General features: G+C 37.5%; 1 protein-coding gene across 1 annotated transcript in view; it reads right to left on the reverse strand.

Annotated features, from left to right (window-relative positions):
• The window catches only part of LOC135708938 (uncharacterized), a 34,485-nt gene extending 22,689 nt beyond the window's left edge, over positions 1 to 11,796 (reverse strand). The window contains exon 1 of the mRNA XM_065231127.1: positions 11,539 to 11,796. The gene's annotated coding sequence lies outside the window, so the exon portion shown is untranslated. The remainder of the gene's footprint in view (positions 1 to 11,538) is intronic.
• Between the last annotated feature and the right edge of the window lie 6,354 nt (positions 11,797 to 18,150).

Genomic DNA, 18,150 nt, shown 5'->3' on the forward strand with positions numbered 1-18,150 from the left:
ATGTTTCTTTATTAACTAACAGTTTTCAGATGTTTGAAGCCATATGGTGGTGTAAATCAAGGAGAAGCTGACAAAATATGGGCGTGAGTTTGGAGAATAGCAACGAGATTTTTAGGTTGTTGTTTTGCTACCTCCGGCTCCGGACTGCTAGCCATATGCAAGTCTTTGTATCGCGCTGGTACAGTTCACAGGCACAGGTGCATCGGCCGCTTTTCTCGGCATGCCGGTCATAAAAGCACGTGCTCAATCAAGTGCAATAAAAAAAAAAGAGCAGGGATTTAAGACGGATCAGCTCTGAGAGCATAGAAAGTCAAAGTACCTGCAGGGGAAGCATTTTTCGATGCTTTGCCTGGGCTTAGAATCACTTTAGAATGTACGGGAAAACCATTTAGTGTTTTGTATTGAGTTGCGAATTAAAGTTATCAATAATTCTACTGAAAAATAAGGATTGTCACTTATATGACTAGGGCTAGATTGAAAAGGATTGCTTTCATTTCACAAAACATGCACTCAACATTGACCCAATAAATCAAGCGGAGCTAAACTACCCATAAATGCATAACTGTCCCATTTCAATAGGAAATCTAGCAAATAAGTGACTGTTATGCTTTTATGGACAGTAAATAAAAAAAAAAATATCCATACTTTCGTCCATTAATGATTCCATAGTTTACTGATCCTTTCGTCTGCTTCATGTTAATCTACTTGGTTCCTCTTGATCGGCATGGGAGCAGCATAACTTGTTAGAAGCGATAGATCCTTGCATTTTATTCCAAGTACTTTGAAGCCCTGTAATATATCCTGAACAGCCTTGAATTCCACAGAACAGTTCACCGAATTTATCCCACATTATTCCAGAAGTTTTATGACAATTCAGAGAACTTCCGAAAAGTTCATTGTATATCAGAGAATGTCTGGTGAACCCCAGAAAGGACCAATGAATCTCAAGGAAGATTCGAAAAACTTTCAGCGTGGCAACTTAATTTCCATTTAAAAATTCCCATGATTTTTTCCGGTTTGACTTATCAATATATCAAATATACAGTGATGACCCAGTTTTGCCAGAACCCCCCCCCCCCCGTTTAAAAATCTTTTCTAATATTCTACAAAACCCTCTAATGTGCTTTTTTAGAAATCTTCTTGCACAAACCACAAACATCAATCTTGAAGATAAATGAGAAATATTTTGAATGCTATGTGAAAATGCGCGGAGGGGCTGACAACGTCGGGCCATTACTGTATACCGGTTTTACAAATTCATGTACATTAGGGTGGGTCAACGAAGTGGCTCCGTGGAGATTTTCATACAAGCTGGCGAACGAAAATATTTCCATCATTTTTTCGCATTTTCCGGAATTTTCATTGCTTGTTTTCATCATTTCACCCCCCCCCCCCCCCCCTTTTGGAAAGTGCTAAAATTTTTGTTGTTTTAAAATTAATGATTATATTTTGAAATCGGTTACAGTTCAAGTTACAGCTACAAGTTTGAACTCAAAGAATACAATCTTGAAGAAAATTCGTACTTTAAATTATAGAATTTTCAACGAATTACTCGATCATTTTTCTGTTACAATATCATCATGAACAAAATCTGTTTCAATTTCATCGACAGTTTTCATAAGTTTCTACAATGCATTGTAGTTATTATGTATTACTTCATATTGAAATTTACTCAATCCAGTTTCAATTAGAAGACTAAAAGCCTCTTCTGTTGACATCATTCCACGTTGATCAGTCAATTGAGCCAGCATTGTTTTCGAGCTTTGTTGGTTTTTCAAAATGTGTCCAATCATTCCGATCCTTCCGATTATCAGCGGTTTGTCTTGCTAATAACAAAGCCTTTTCAATGGTGTCAACCTTGGGATCCCTTACTTCATTATCGATGGTGTGACGTTTTTCTCTTTAGCTCAAATCCGAGAAAGGTTTTGAAGGCCGTCCACGCTTTGTTGCTGATCCTGAGGTTGATGCCACGCTCTGGTTCTATGCGATGAATTCTTCGATGCCAAAGTCTTGATGGTGACTTTCATTTTCATTTTCATTTTGCAGCGTTTGGTGGGGCAATGGGAGCGCAAGTCAATTTAAAGCCGAGGATAAAGGACGGGTAATAGCTGAATAGTCTATGCGGACCACTTGAACGCCATGGGAAAAGGAAGGGATTGAAGAGGCCGGTTATTGGGGGGTTTTGAGGAAATGACGCATAGTGATGCTAAATGTTAAGAAACCGAACATCCATGGCTAGTTGGCAGTTGCTTTAAAGGCTAGTTGCCTCCCTAAGCGGACCCTCCGCATCCTAACTCTTCTGTTAATCCACTTAAGGGGGTATTCCCGATCTTTTTTTTTCAAAAAATCAATTTTTTTTTTTTCACATTTTTTTGTACTTTAGACTATATACTTTCATCCCCCCAAGCCGTTTTCCGATCAGCGAATTCGGTGTCCAGGCATAGCTGACTAATGGTAAGAACCCCCAAATGGTTTTAACTAAAGTCAAAACTTTAAACGCGTTTTTCTCGAAACCACATTTTTTTATCGGGCGAAGATTTTTCTCAGAAACTATAAGAGATATGGACTTGAATCTTTGCGCATTTTGTTCCTTATTAAATTCTTTGGAGCTTCTCCCACTTTCAGCCAAAAATATTAACATTTAACATTGTTTGAAGCACCTTAAAGCTGCAAAAAAGCGGGCTAAAAATCGCCTGTTTTTTCATATGGCCGCCATTTTGTTAATTTTCAAGATTTTTTGCTGCCAACGGGAGAAGCTCCAGAGAATCTTATCAGATTATTAATTTCATCACGAAATCTGTTTCAGATGAAGCCGTTCCAGAGAAAAGTCTTCGCCCGTCCAGGCGTTTGCGGCGAACAGGGGTCTGTTTGCCGCCATTTTGTGACGTCAATAATGTCTTTTTTATGTCGAAAAAAATTTATTTGTAAACTTTAATGTTCAATAAACAAGAATCCCAAAGAGTTAGGCGCATTACTATGCATTTTCCTTGAAAAAAAATTAATTGAAAAACAGGCCGAAAAAAGGCAAAAGATTGGGAATACCCCCTTAATGCTACTAGGTTGTCTAAATTTTCTTATTTAAGTTCGTTTGATGATTATGATATCTCTAGTCTAATTTAATAAATAATTGAAATCTCTAACCTACCTAACATGCTTTATTAAGTACCTGCACTTGTGAATGTAATCTAAAATTTAACGTGTTTCAAGTTGTTTTTGACTTTGATCTATATTTAATATATATTAGTTCGTCCCAGGTGACACCTTCAAGTGACTTAAATGCTTCACTTTGACGTTAGTTTCCTAGCTGATTTTTAAATTACATTCATGTCGCACCACAAAAATACGTATGGTTATCACAATAGAAGCACGCCACAGTGGAAATCCCGAGCCATAGTTCAAACACTTATCCCAAATCAAAATGAAGCACATATAAGATTAGTTGCAATACCATGTACAAAAATGGTGTTTAACATTGTTCCCTGAGTAATACCTCAATGAAAACAACAACGAAAGCTTGTCATACAAGTAGAAGGAGCACTGTTGGGTACTTTCTGAAATATTTCAATAGTATAATTCCCTTGCAAACCCAAATACCTAAATCTATCTGCGTAAAAATCAATAAAATAAGAGTGATTTGCGGCAAAACCCGCCAGTATCGCACCCAACGTTAGTGCCTATGCGTAAGCGTACTACAACGCGGCTTTCAAATAAAGGAGTAACAAGTGTGATACTATCACTTCAGACTAGAGTTTTGGTTCTCTTATGCAATGGTTCATCAGAGAGGGGAAGCTCAGTAGTCCTCATCGCATGCTCATGACGCTAAATATTCTGTCACGGCATGAGCCAACGATGCCGGATCTAAACCAACCGTCTCCAACGCTCCACTGTGAAGCAAAAGATTAGGCCCGCCCACCGACGTCCAGGTTAAAAACTAGCCAAGGAGAGGGATGCCAAAGCCTAGATGGTGACTTGAAAAGAAAATTCAAATCGTTCTTTCATGCAGTTAGCTTCAAGCCACCATGAAATCAGATGTTGACTTTATTTTTTATGTTTCGTCGTGTCAGAAAAGTGACATTTGAAGCCAAAAAATAGCAACCAGCTGTATCGTGGCCTGGTTGCCAGTCACTGCTTTTTAGGATTTTATCAAGTACACAACATGATATGAGCTATATCAAGAACTATTCGTGATATAGATTGATAGATCGTTTGTATGGGAAATCACGTAATATAGAACATGATGTAGCTGCTATATCACGAATCACTCTGTAGGGGAAATGGTTCTAATGTTGGCCTATGCATCTAAGATTGGGCCCATCGCTAAAAATCTGCTATTTTTCAATTTTATCTAGGTGCACGCGTCATTGGGACGGAGGAAGCTTAATAAGTATTGCGAATTGCGTTGTTCGATTTGTTGGATCGTATCGTTGGAAGGAGATTCTTAAATTCCCGTGGATATCGCGTAAGTGCCTCTGCTTACGGGTCCACCCCACCGTTTTTGGCCCTTCATACAGCGATATTGTGAATTCAGATCGGTAGCTCAAATTGATCTTGCTATTAAGTGGAGCTGCATACAAGACAAGATCTTCGAAGGGATGGTGGCTACCTTACATACATACATACATACATACATACATGAACGCGTCATTGGGACGGTACTAATGGATATTTTTGGTCGCTATTGAAAATTTAGTCAATTGCCGAATTTTTGTATGGGCCCAAATTAGGGACATTTAGGCCGACATTACATCCATTTTCCCTACAAGTTGAAATTGATCGCAAAATAATATAAAATATGGAATGATCTCACCGATCCCTCAAAAACCACATGGTCCAAATCGCAGAGTTTTTGTTTAGTAGGCAGCATTAACAGAAGAGCATCAACGCCTCTAGCGATAGATGTGCCGCTGGCCGTCTTCGCCCTCCTTCTTGTTCAGCTCGGAAACATAAATACACCGGAACCGTTGCTGGTTTCCGAATCTTCAGCATTCAGCTGCTCCGAAATATCAGAGGTAACCAAAATAGGAAAAGCACCACTACACTTCGCAACCCGTAAATTTTACTCTTGAACCGCACCCTAGAAAATACAAATCTCACAACGGAACCGAAAATAACAGAAAACCCGAATCACAGCTCACACGACCGGAATTTTGCTAAAAAAAACTTATGGAAATAGCCTTCAATTTTTATACTTACGCACTTTCTAGAAACATCTTATCAAGCGTCTTCAACCAAAAATCGAAAAAAAGCGACGAATAAACTCAGACGAAAAAATATGAAAACTGACAAATTTTCGCGTCCATTTAGAAGCAGGGCACACTACGATCACTCAATTGAAGTGTTTACCATCGATAGGAAACTTAAAAAAAAGGGTCGGTGAGGGTCGGGTTTTTTCGAATTCCGAACTAAGAATTCCAAGTTTTAAAAAATGTTCAATATTCAAAGATAATTCAAGATATCGGACATAGAAATTTTATCCCGGTTTTTTTTTCGGTTCATTGGCCACCCTGAATATGTAAATCTGCTATTATTCGAGCAAAAGCCACAGATCTGGAAACTTCGCCAGAACACCTACCCTATGTAGAAACCCATTTACATTTCCTTGATTTATAAGTTTTAAATACTAGTTGAAAGGTTTTGAGAACATGCTGCACGAAGCATGTTGTTCGTAATTATGTTTAAAGTTCGATATTTGGTATGGGGAATAAATATTACTACCAATAACAGATCCAATGCGGCGAATTTGAATAATATATTTGATAATCAAATAGATTCAAATATATCTGAGTAACATTGTAGATGTCCAAAAGCTACAATTAAGTTAAGATTTAAAAGAAAATATCATAAGTGATTTGAGATAAATTCAAATTCTAGATCTAATATAGTTTTTCAAACTCGGGATCTTGGTGTGTTATAAATGCACGTCCCAGAATTTTGAAGATATTGTTATTTTTTGGGACCCAAGAACTTTTTCGCTGGATTTGAATTGTTCAAGCCTAAGCCTAAGGAAGTGATTGACATTTGTTTATTGTTGTGCCCATAAAAATTACATGAGATTTTCAACATGGTTGAAGTGCATCCTCTTAGATGTAATATTAAAATTTATTTTTTGCTGTGTATGTCAGACTCAACCACGAGTATAAGCGGTTAAGTCGTCTCTGTTTTCAACGCTATCAATGGAGGATTCAACGGCGGCTAAAAGCATACCCAAAATTCTTCTGGAACTTCATAAATGAGCAACGCAGGGAAGTCGGCTTACCCTCTTCCATGATTTTTAATGGTAAAACTGCTGGCAATCAACAAGACATGTGCAACCTGCTCTCAGCCAAATTTGCTAGTGTGTTTGAAGACGAGCAACTCTCCGCCACTACATATACGATTTCTAGAGCAGCATCTAAACTTAAGACTTCAGCTAAGGCTGGACTCGATGGTGTTCCGTCGATTATTCTCAAAAAGAACATCACTTGTCTTTTAGATCCACAGCGTCGCATATTCCAGTGCTCTCTTTCCAGCGGCATCTTTTCGTCTTGCTGGAAGACTGCGGATATGTTTCCTGTTCATAAAAAGGGAAGCAAACGCGACGTAAACGACGTACCGAGGAATCACGTCGCTGAGTGCTGAATCAAATCTTTTTGAATTGGTTGTCATAGAGTCCCTAAATGCGCATTGCAAGCAATATCTAAGTATCGATCAACACGGATTCATAACTGGGCGTTCCACAACTACGAATCTGCTGTGCCTAACGTCTTACATCACAGACAGTTTGATTGCTCGGACCCAAACGGACGTTATTTACACAGATATTACGGCAGCCTTCGATAAGCTGAACCACGAAATTGCGCCAACTGACAGTAACTTTGGCTACTTGTCGCTCAGCAAGCTTCTGCGCAAAGTCCAGTATACCCCAGGGTAGTCATCTGGGACCATTGGTATTTCTCCTTTACTTCGACGACATTCACCATGTTATCACAGGGCCACGATTATCGTTTGCAAACGATCTGAAAGTTTGTCTGCGCATCCGCTCACTGCCGTTCTCTCCGAGATTAGATTGACATCTTTGCTGACTGGTGTAGTCTAAACCGACTGGTGGTCAACCCAGCTAAGTGTACAATCATTACTTTCGCACGCAAGAAACAACCGATTATTTTCAACTACAAACTACTAGGCATTTTTAGTAACTTGACAATGCTTTCCTTGTTATTTTCGTTTGTGACTGTAGTATATGTAGTCTGTATAATCTATATTTTTTTACAACTAATCATTGGGACTTTCTCTAGTCTGTTGATGCAAACATAACAAATAAACCAATAAATAAACAAATAAGGCCATTCGCAATGCTGAGTTTCAAAATTGTTTCAAACTATTCGACAATTCTAAAATTTGAACTGTAAAAAAAGAATCAGCGCAACGCGCAGTTTTGAACGGTGTTTGGTATTCATCCATACATATGTGTGCGTGTGTAAATTTTGTTTGCTTCGGTGATTCGTAATCCAGTATCAGGTAACGAGTTCGAACCACGAGAAGAAATCCCGGACGATTCTGCTGTCGAAACATGTAAAGAGAGTTTGGACATTGCTAAACACCTGCTGGTCTTTGAAGCAATTTCTGAGCAACCTGGTATCGTGGGTGAACATCTGAGAGATGTGATTTAAATTGTTGAGCAGTTGAAGCTCTTCAGACTAATACTAAATCAACCTGAAGACATGAGAACATCCTGAGAAGTTTTTGGTGATCTCTGATCTCCTGAAGGCCTTTGGCATATTTTCTGAGTCACCTGGTATCATGAGAGAATATCTGGGAGATGTGATTTGAATTGTTGGATAGTTTGATATCTTCATCAGAATAGTACCTGATCAACCTGAAGTCTTGAAAAAGTATCGAGCGGACTTTATAGACAAGTTAAAACACATGGCATAATTTCTGAGCTGCCAGGTATCATATGAGAGGATATTTGAGAGCTATGTGATTAGATTGTTGGATATTTTCAGAATGATACCTGATCATTCTGAAGTCTTGAAAAAATATCTAAAGGATTCCTAGAGATTTTAGAACACCTGAAGCTCACTGGAATAATTTGTATCAGCCTGGTATCATATCAAGACCAACTATTGAAAAGGCCTCAACTCCATTTTGTTAACAAACCTTGTAAGGCCATTTTCTCGCGAATCGAAACCTACATTCGCAAACCTAAAACACAATCGGGTAAAGGAGAATTTCCCCTACCTGTTCATTTTATGGCCTTACAAGGTTTCTTTACAAAATGGAGTTGAAGCCTTTTCAATTGTTGGTCTTGATATGAGAGAATACCTTGTTGACGTAAAAGACGCAAGCGCTTTCATGAAATTGTGTAAAGATTCATGGATTTTCATGAAGTTCTATAATATACTATGAAATTCTTAAAACTTCTATGGTGTTCCCCGATCTTTTATGAAATATCTCATTGCTTTGCAATTACCAAAACTTTAATGATACTCCCTGAAACTAATAAAAAAAATACAATTTCCATACCGTTTACTGTTGTCTGTTGTTTTTTTGTGATGCTCTTCGTTATTCAAGTTCTCCGAACTGTTATAAAATAATCTCATACTTCTCAGAAGTACCCAAAATTTCTGTTAAATTCCAAAATTTCCATGGAATCTTCTCAACTTCTATGAAGTTCTCTGAACATTTACGAGAAGACACGTGAAGAAATTTGAAACAGTGTTCTATTTCTGTTTCAAACCCGCTCTGAAATAAAACCGAAAAGTCGGACAGTTGCAAATCTGGTGCAAAATAGTGCTCGAATAATGAAACGGAAACAGTCCATATAAAACATAACAGAATTGCGAACGGCCTAAGGCTTCTAAAACAATTAATTATTTCACTTTGCCACATGGTTGATGCTATCATTCTAGTTATTAATAAGGAAAATTTTCTGATTTTCCAGGTAGTCGACACCCTGTCTAAAGGGATTCAGAGAACAATTCCAAAGGAATTTGACGAGAAGTTGCAGGTAATTTTGAGAAGCATTTCAAGAAAACTGTACGGAGAATTAAAAGCGACTTCCAAGGTAGTTCTGAAGAGACTATTGGAGATAATAAGCATAATTCCAGTAAATTCTAAAACTACTCAGAACGATTTCTAGGGAGCATTTTGAAAGTTTTCGGTAGGGGAATTTAAAGTGAGCCCTACGACATACTGAATGATGCTATGGATACAATTCTGACACTACCCCTAATGATCATCTGGGCCTAGAAAACCTCTTACATGATAATCAATCAATCAAAGAGAATTCTATGGAGATCGCTAAGGAAATACCGATAATAATTCCAAAAGAATCTAATGCTGATTATACTGCCGTTCTACGCAGAAAAACACGCTTATTGTTTAGAATCATTTCTGCTTATTGGAGGTATTATACGTTACAATTAATTAGTGTATTGTTCACATTTCGAAAAAAAAATATCTTGTAGTGAAATCTACACACTTAGATTTTTTCGCCGAGATAAGCACCACCGAGCAGCTCGGTATTTTATTTTGCTGGATCTCTGTGAAAAACGTTACTATCTATGAACAAAAGTTAAAAATGATCAACACTAACATGGGACAGATATGCGTAGAAAGGCAGTATAACTAAACAAATCCTTACAGAATTTCGTGCGGAAAACAGTTTTAAGGACATTTCCGAGACAATCCATAAGGATTTTACGGGGAGACTTCACAGAGCATGTTGAACAATTTTTCCACAAAATTATGAGTTGCATTCAAGAAGATTCTGACATCAAAAAACATTTTGAAATTGCAAAAGTATGTAAAATGTCACGTGCCCAAGCATTAGAAATTACTTAGGATTCTCTCTTTAATCATTTAGGGAAATTATCATCAGCTTGGGCTTGACAAATTTTCAAAACTCTGGGACATTGCTATTTTTTAAGATCTCATACTTAATTTTTGGTATTCCGTACTAAGGAAAAGTTATGAATTCCGAGCTTGAACAAATAGTCAATACTCTAAGTGAAATCAGTGCCAACATTTCAAAGGGGCGTAATTGCTATTGTAAACAATGGCTTGAGCTATCGTTTTTTCGCAAATAAAAGCCTATCCCTTCAAATTAATAATGCTAGCTGGTAAAGGAAACATTTATCTACCTGCTGGTGTTATTAATCTTCATGAGTAAGCTTTTATTCGCGAGAAATCGACGGCTCTAAAGCCATTGTTTACAAATGCAATTACGCCGTTTGAAATGTTGACGCTGATATATTCAAGATACCGAGCTTGGGATATTCTAATACCTTGTACAGACATACAAAGTACACTGTTGTACTGTTGGTTGTACCATAGAGGTAACTCTAAGACCAGAAGGTCCCGAATAAACGTGTTCAACTTTTTGGCTCAGCTCTGGTACTATCGTCGGTCCCAAGCTAATCGATTCCCCCCCGAAACATAGGAAAAACGAATAACCCCTCATTTCATCTGTCAAATTTTCATAGCGAATCAAAACAAACATTGCGTAGTACTAGAATTTCGACTAGAATGGGATACGTTAATCGTTTGCTTGGGACCAATAGGCTAGTCAAGTAGTGAGCCAATTTAAAATCGTTAGTTTCGTATTGATTGTTGATTGTACTACCATTGTATTTCTTTAAGCTAGTACCTCAAATTGTACCATTTGAGGTACTCGATTAAAGGAGTACAACCATAGGGTAACTCTAAGACCACTGGGTCCCGAAGAAAATCATTATTATTTTTGGCTCACTCAGTACCAGAACAACGGTCCCAAGCAGTCCCAAGCTATTTCACTCACCCCTGCATGTTCTGCATGAATCCACACACCCCTGATGTTATCTGTCAAACTTTCATAGCGAATCAAAACAAACATAGTGTAGTAATAGAATTTCAACTAGAATAGGGTACGTTAATCGTTTGCTTGGGACCAATAGGCTACTAAAGTGGTGAGCCAATTTAAAATCGTTAGTTTCGTATTGATTGTTGGTACAACGGTACTGGCTTTGTATGTCTGTCAATGGTATAACAGAATTCAGTCAATATGTACGGTCGTAAACAAGAATAAAGATGATACCTATGTGAAGAGCTTTTTTATTCCGATTGACCATGAATTAGTGACCAGTCGCTATGTATGGTTTGTTAACAAAAATTCAGTGTCAACATTTCAAAGGGGCGTAATTGCATTTGTAAACGATGGCTTTAGCCGTCGATTTCTCGCGAATAAAAGCTTACTCATGAAGATTAATAACACCAGCAGGTAGAAGAATGTTTCCTTTACCAGTTAGCATAGTTAATTTGGAGGGATGGGCTTTTATTTGCGAGAAACCGACGGCTAAAGCCATTGTTTACAAATGCAATTACGCCCCTTTAAAATGTTGGCACTGAAATATAAAACAACGCATAAGTTTTTAGCATAACCATTTACGTTGACAGTAGCTGAAATTTTCCAGCAACTTTGTTGAGAGGGGAGTGTATAAGTTTAATCATAAAACATTCTATCCTCAAATATTGCAATGTTCGTCAGATGGGTTGTGCATTAACTTGCGATAAACCTACCTTATCACTTACTTCTACTACACTTGAACTTGATTTTTTCGACTTGCCCTCTTTGCTCACGAGAATTTTGCCTCCAGCCCAGCTGCTACTGCAGCAATAATTTCAAACCTAAACAAAAACACCTTCTCGATTTTCAACACTTTTTACATAATTTTTTCACTTGTCAACCACGGTTACCGGCAGCGTCTACTAGGATCGATAACAAAAAATTCACATTATCTGACTCGCGAAAATTTCACAAAAACTCAAAACGGGCAATGAAATTGCACGACGTCAAAGCCGCGAAGGAAAAAATGATTCTAACATCACAACGCGCGACGGGCGGCGACGACGGCGGTGACTGATGACGACGTTGTTGTCGGTCTTTTCAGTGAGCAAGACCGAGAATGCGAACGCGTGGGGTGGGTGGTGCAAATATTTTTGTTGTGTTTTGTTCGTTCGTCGTTCGAATACACACACAAACTCATACACAGATACTGCTGCGAGGGTTAATCGAAAATTCCGTATCGGCTTGAGTTTTACAGAATGTTGTTAATTTCAAATTAATTTATGATTTATGGTTTACAATATCATGCAGAACAATGAATTAGGTTCTAAGTAATATTTACAGATTATGTATTATTATTGATGGTTGTCCTAATAAAAATAACAATAAGAATGAGCTTAACGACGTGTTCGGGATATCATCCAATCTACACAGAAAAAAAAGTTGTTGAATATTACATCCAAACTGCTGCAACCAGGTCAATCCATCGGTTGTGTAATATAACGTTGTACGATGTACATCGATTTTGCGAACAAAATTACATCCATTGATGTAATATTGTATCTGATTTTTGCTATTACATCATTATTTCATACATCAGCTTGAATTACATTGATCGATATTACATTTTTTTTGCTGTATACTTGTGGGATAGTTACACCGTTATACCACAAACGAAGTGACAGACGACTAACTGGCGAAGAAATCCATTTAAATAATGTGGTTCACTGTAATAAAATTTTCTTGGAAGCTTGTGCCATCATCCACTAGATGGGTTAGTTTTTTTGTTTTGATTCGAACAAAGTTGATTTTGTGTATAATGATTCTTTGACAGTGTGCTAAGAGTGCGTATCATTTTGTCATTTTTTTATGCGTTTCAGTTTTGAGTAGAGTGAAAAAGATAGAACTAAAACATTCTAGTACATTTGGTGAAAATGCTAGTTCAATCTAGTAGTAGTGTTGCCATGTGGTACAATCCAGTAGTAGTGGTGTTGCCATGTGGTACACTGAAAAATTGCAATAGCAGGTTAGTCACCAAAGTTTTCGAGCCGCTCCGTCTGTCACTTCGTTTGTGGTTATACGCCTTTTTAATGCACCACCAACGTAGAGTGCGCCACGCGAGTTCAAGAAGAAACGTCAACCAAACCGTTTGTTTACATCAGAATAACTATTTTTCACAACGCAAACTAAAGCATTTTTGATTCAACATCTTGTCAATTTCAGTAATTGGATTATTGTACGATTTTCCACAGATCTGAACTGATTTGTACCTTAACTATTCACACACAAGAAATCCGGAAGATCATAACCACTAAGGCACTTTTCTAAGTTTCCATTTTTCTCAACAAAAATATTGCTGAACACCAGCAGGATCTTTGCAAAAACGTTACAGAATTAAATTTTTCAACTGTAGAGTTTTGGAGCATCTCAGATGAATCAATTTATCAGGAAAAGTAAAAAAGTGTTCCGCTTCCTATGTCTCAAGGCAAACATTTCTGCTCACAACACTCTTTTTGACGTTCTCCTATTTACCACCAGAGGTTGAATCGATCGTTTAGTTCCCATTAAAAAGGCCTATACCATTCGGGTTACCGTTCATTTATGGTATTTGGTTACTACACGCTAACTTGAAAGTAGCCATTAATGGTTGAAAAAGACCCATTTTGAAGAAAAGTGGCTTAACTCATTAAATGAGTAAATTTTTTACCCATTAATGAGTATCTGTTACCCATTAATGAGTAATTGTTAATCATTAATGGGTAACAGATACTCATTAATGGGTAAAATTGTTTAATCATTAATGAGTTAAGCCACTTTTCTTCAAAATGGGTCTTTTTTTACTCATTAATGGGTACTTTCAAGTTAGCGTGTAGGGTGAACTGATGATTTAAATTAAGGTAACTTTTGCTTGATTGCTTCTTTTGAATGGCAACTTTAATAATAACTGTTACTCTGGGAGGGAGAAGCAATTAGCACACACGGAATTTATTGCATAGCATGAAAATTTGTGCCATTGAAATCCAATCAAACTAGGCGAAGCAAAAAGCCTTTGAACGTGTAATGATTGTTTGAGATTGTCTAGTGTGCAGTGAGAAAATGTACTGTTCTGTTTTGTATTTTATTATGCCACTAAATATTTTGACTGGCTAATGTTATCTTTCATGAATGAATGTATTTTTAAAAACGATGTCCCATTAACTGAAATAGCTGGAGACGACAGTTTGTCATAAATTACTTTACCGCAAGATTTCAATACCACCTCGTGTATTCTTGTTCAACTGTAAGAAAAGCATCATCAAACTGCTTGGCTCCCAATGACGGTTCGTGACTGTTTGATTCTGGCTCCTTCTGACGTTTATATTTTTCGAGTCTGCATCTCCCTTTCAGCTGTTAATTATTCAACGTTATTTAAGGTGATTCCTTGTAGAGTCTACAAATGGCCACTCCGTAGGCTATACATGTACTTCCTCTTCGAATTTTCAATTAACCTCTTCATTCGAGCAGATAAAATGACGTTTACTACCACTCGAACTTTGAAATGAAACATTATTTTGCGATTTTTTCTTCTCGAGAAAAGTAGCCAAAATTTGTGCGTTTCATAAAACAATAGAAATTAGTTGGTCCAGTTTTGTGAAATCGCTGGTAGAAAGTCACGCCAAAACTGCTTGACAAAGTGGTCAATTACACAAATCTCGGAAATTAATGTTCCATTTCTCCTTAAATTGCTACATCATTTATGCTGCAGTACAGCATTGTGGTGCGTACCGTAGAAGCTGATATTTGTGCACTTAATTTTTCGAAGTGGTTACGAAAATAAGGATCTCACAGCGAAACACCTTAACGTAACGTAATATTTGAGGGTTTTATTTCTCGATGTGTGCGTATGTTCGCTACTTGTATAATTTATTGGCGTTCAGTAACGGGTATATAGAGCACATCTGAGCGCTCTGTCGGCCAATAGAAACAACAATGAACACGTTTGCAGAACTCTTTCGTAGATGGCATTGATGTTGAGATGAAAGTACACGGACGATGAAACCAACTCAAAAGTAAGTTGATTTTGAGCACTTTGTCAAGCAGTTTTGGTGTGACTTTCGACCAGCGATTTCACAAAACTGGACCAACTAATTTTTATTTTTTTTATGAAACGCACAAATGTTGGCTACTTTTCTCGTGGTTTCTAGAAGAAAAAATCTCAAATTAATGTTTTATTTCAAAGTTCGAGTGGTAGTAAATGTCATTATAACTGCTCGAATGAAGTGGGTATTTTTTCCAAAAGTGGATTTGCTCAAAAGTGAGATGAATTTTATAGGAAAAACTTTTCCAATATGAGAAAAATCGAGAAAGATTTCCCTCTGTCTACACGGCCAATACGAAAGACCCAAATTTGAGTTTAATTATCTCATATATCGCATTGTAAATACGTAACAGTTAGTCACTAATTGGTAGCCCTAGTACAAAATACCATAAACGAATGATAACCCAAATCATATAACTTTTCCTCAAATGGTTTGGATGATACCCGGAACACGTCGTTAAGCTAAATAACCATAACAATTTTATTATGGAGCTTTCAAGTTTACATTTAAATTTTTCTTAGTTTTTCTTCAGATTCGAGTAGTTTTTCTGCACGGCGAATGAGATCTGAGTTCAGTTTACTCATAAATCGCAAAAAGTGCAGGAACTCAGCGATGATAAGATCATGGTTTTCCAGGTTTTTCCAGGAAAAAAAATCCTCAATATGAGAAATGTAAAGAATGGATTCACTCAGTAGTATCTTGGTACTAGGGGAAACGCTCCTATAGTTGCGGTACGTTAGAAGCGTTAGGTTCCTATAGTTGTGTATGGAGTCTCCATACACAACTATAGGAACCTAACGCTTCTAACGTACCGCAACTATAGGAGCGTTTACCCTACGCCTAGAAATTTTTCGTCAATGTTCCTCATTTTTCGGCAGATTTTTTAGGTTTTTCACAGGAAAACATGAGGCAGATTAACTCATCGCAGAGCTCCTGCACGTTTTTGCGATTATGAGTAAACTGATCTCAAATTTGTGTTGCTCCCATTGGCCGTGTACACTGAAAATGAAACTAACTCAGAGAGTGAGTTCCTGTTACTCATTTGAATGGAGAAATTTCTAAAAGCGTAGATCTCTGGAGACGATGTTAAATAAGAGACGCCGGAAGACTGCAAGCTGAACATTGCTTCAGGTCCTTAGTAACATTGATCGATTCTCTTCGTCGACTTTCTCTTTCGTTAATAACTTGAGCACATAGCCGTTTCTTGTTGTGTTTGTCATATTAAATGCTAGATAAAAGCGAACACAACAAATCAAGAAGACTGGCAACTTTGCAAGAATCCAAGCGACAGATACAATGGCGCTGCGCTTGAGTGAAGGTGGAAGCAACCCTTCTTCTGAGGATGTAATCTTTGCTATCAAATTCGTTCGAAGCTGTTACCTGTGAGCGGTAAATGACGCGACTGTACCTGTCTCATAGCGTTCATATGAGAAAACGGAAGAGTTGTCAGTCTCCTTGATTTGTTGTCTTTGATAAAAGCTTCTTTTTCCGATCTGTGTGCTGAAAATACCTGGAAATACCTTTACATGGCCGCGGGGATACAAAGAGAAAGTCGACGAAGAGAATCTGTCAATGTTACTTAGGACCTAATGCAATGTTTAGCTTGACTGAAACTAAAAGCACAAACGAAGTGACAGACGGAGCGGCTCGAAATTTGATTTGACGCACTTACATTTGAAATTTTTGAGTGTACCTCACGGCAACACTATCTACTCATACGTACTAGCTTAAAGTAGTTGATGATATTGATTGTACCCACCTGTTATCTCTTTTTCTCTAACGAAAATTGAAAGGGAGAGCCTGTTGTCAGACAGCATGACATTATGTTGCTTTCGTTGTTATCTGGCCCAACATTATCAGGGGTGAATACTTCGGGTTAACATTTGCTTATAAGTAAACGATGTTGAGCAGTCAATGACTCGCGCTTGTTGGCGGCAATTGTTGCTACAGATTTCATCAGTCCGTGCTTCTAACCAAAGCCACAGTCATCCGCGACCGAGAAGACATCGACGATTATTTCAAAAGAAAAATAGTTAGCTTGCTATTAATTTTTGAAATTTAAATTTCTTTTGTTTTATTTGGTTTTTCTTCTACTAATTATTTATTTTATTCGACACACCGTTCTTTCCGTCGCGTAGTTCTATTTTAATGCTACTGTAATGTAATGTCGAGCAGCTAAATGTGTTCCAACATGTCGCTCCAGTTGATGATACTGAAGTCATCCAGAGGACGGCGCGTGGTGGCGTGACACTTTAGCAACTCCGTATAATCGCATTTGGAAACGCCTTTTCCGGATCCCGTAAAATAGGCCTATCCAAGCGACAATTCTTGGCATCGATGCGAATTATGTATTTTAGGTAAACCACACAGCTTCTTCTTCATCGCTTCCCTTCTGGCATAAAGGGAGGATCTCATGGATCAGCATTGGGTCATAAGCAGGTCTTTGTGGGGAATGGTATTTGATGCCTTATGGGGAAATTTATTCGATCGCTTCGAAAGTTATTCATGGCACCTGGGAAACCTTGAGTCAATAAAGCGCTTGGTACGGTATTTTATTTAAAAAGATATTGAAACAAGTAAATAAGTATGTGTGATATGAATGTTTATACCCGCTATTCTCAAAAACAAAAGCGCTCTGGTGGAATCCATTTTTTTCTTTATTCGATAGGCCAAAGTGCAGCGCCATTGAATATAAATGCGTTCAGAAGCAGTGTTAGATTTTAAAAATATCTCAACAATTTGCTAATCTTTTGCCAATCTACCGCTACGAATGAAAAGTCAAATAAATTTAAAACTGATCTTCGATACAAACATTCTATTATTTGTTAAAACACGTTCGTAAAAGAGAGGTTAAGAGTGGGTTGCGCTTAGTATAACGGAAATGTGATATTTAACACTTGAATAAATTATATTTTAATATTTGCTGGGAAATCCATTCCAAAAAATGTGAAAATATGATCATCTACATAGAAATGTCCAGACTTCCCGCATATGTCGAACATTTTCAAAATGGCTGAAAGTTATATGTTTAACTCTCAGAGCCCCACACCTATATCATACTTTTCACTATTTGTGTAATATCTTCGGTAAATTTTATTGTATTTTTTATGTTGTTATCTTGTTGGAAAGGGTATATTTATGTTACGTTTTGATAGTTTGATTGAGCATAGCACAATTTTTTTGGTTTTTCAGTTTTTGTCGAGTCGGTAGACATGTCGTTTCAGCAAGTTGAAGTTGATCGGTTTCTCAATGTTATTGGTGAGGCGG

This window comes from Ochlerotatus camptorhynchus, unplaced genomic scaffold (assembly GCF_037179485.1).
Source record: "Ochlerotatus camptorhynchus isolate MF236.1 unplaced genomic scaffold, CSIRO-AGI_Acam_v1.1 ptg000343l, whole genome shotgun sequence".
NCBI classification, from domain to species: Eukaryota; Metazoa; Arthropoda; class Insecta; order Diptera; family Culicidae; genus Ochlerotatus; species Ochlerotatus camptorhynchus.